Raw genomic sequence first — 1,433 nt, forward strand, 5'->3', positions numbered from 1 at the left:
AGTTTCTGAATCAAAAGGGCAACAACATTTATCTTATTTGTGACATTAATGTGAAATAGTTCTTTTTTTTTTTTTTTTAAGATTTTACTTATTTGAGAGAGAAAAAGAGAGAGAGCACAAGCAGGGGGAGAGGCAGAAGGAGAAGCAGGCTCCCCGCTGAGCAGGAAGCCCTATTCCGGGCTTGATCCCAGGTCTCTGAGATCGCCACCCGAGCCAAAGGCAGACACTTAATTGACTGAGCCACCCACGCACCCCTAATATTAAATAATTCTTACATTTACTCCCCTTAAATATAATTTTGACTGTAATATGTACTACACATTATTTTTACATTAAGAAATTATCTTTCTCTTACTAATTTCCTATTTTTTTTTAAACCAAAAGCCTATTTTTGCATTGGTGGTGAGCAATGTAAATGGGTTTTTTGTTTTGTTTTGTTTTCTTTGTTTTGTTTTGTTTTGTTTTTTTATGTCAGACAGGTAATATGCTGATGTCACAACAAGGTTTGAGGGAGACAAAAGTTACACAACAGCATGGACACCTAATCATCACGCTTCTGAACTACATACTAATATACTAATATACAAGTGGTATATTAAACAAGCAAAACTGTGGAGTATAATAAAAATGCCCCTATATGTTGTTGCTCATGGTCCAATTAAAATATATTCAGTGGGCAAGCTTTACCCACTTTACCCATGGATAAATTTTTGAGATTTATCTATGTGATTCAATGATTCCTCCTGAATGAAAGTCAAGTTGGACTTTTTTTTTTTAAGATTTTATTTATTTGATAGACAGAGATCACAAATAGGCAGAGAGGCAGGCAGAGAGAGAGGAGGGGAAGCAGGCTCTGTGCTGAGCAGAGAGCCCGATGTGGGTGGGGCTCCGTTCCAGGATCCTGGGACCATGACCTCAGCCGAAGGCAGGCAGAGACTTTAACCCACTGAGCCACCTAGGTGCCCCAAGTTGGACTTTTCTGATCACTCTTAGGTAATTGGAAGTCCAGACATCATCATAAGGGGCGAATCTATTTTCAATACAGTAATTAGAACATCTTGTCAAATATATAAATTAATATATATTAACCCTTTAATCTGCATGCAAAAGTTAAGATTTCCCCAGCCACACACAGCGAGGGTATTGGTTTCAGGTGGGATGCTTGCTTTTACAGAGAAAAACATAGTGAATTTCTTCTTTCCTCATTAACTATTTAGAAGAAGGAGGTGAAATTAATACCATTAATACAATTAATTAATTAATTATTAATAATTAGTACCCTTAATACTTAACTTCTATCGTAAGATGATCTCATAGTCTTTGGATCTGGGAAATCTGTGGCTGTAATTTTTTTTAAATTAAAATATTACACTTCATATACCTCAGTGGAATTTTACAAAATGAGAACATCCTTGTTACTAGCTTCCAGATCA

At 36.1% G+C, this 1,433-nt stretch overlaps 1 non-coding gene across 1 annotated transcript; it reads right to left on the minus strand.

Annotated features, from left to right (window-relative positions):
• Nucleotides 1-469: 469 nt before the first annotated feature.
• Nucleotides 470-573, minus strand: LOC116571266. The gene has a single exon (XR_004277824.1). It is a non-coding gene; the product is annotated as a small nucleolar RNA U13 (small nucleolar RNA).
• Between the last annotated feature and the right edge of the window lie 860 nt (nucleotides 574-1,433).

The sequence above is a fragment of the Mustela erminea genome, chromosome 12 (assembly GCF_009829155.1).
Source record: "Mustela erminea isolate mMusErm1 chromosome 12, mMusErm1.Pri, whole genome shotgun sequence".
Lineage (NCBI taxonomy): Eukaryota > Metazoa > Chordata > Mammalia > Carnivora > Mustelidae > Mustela > Mustela erminea.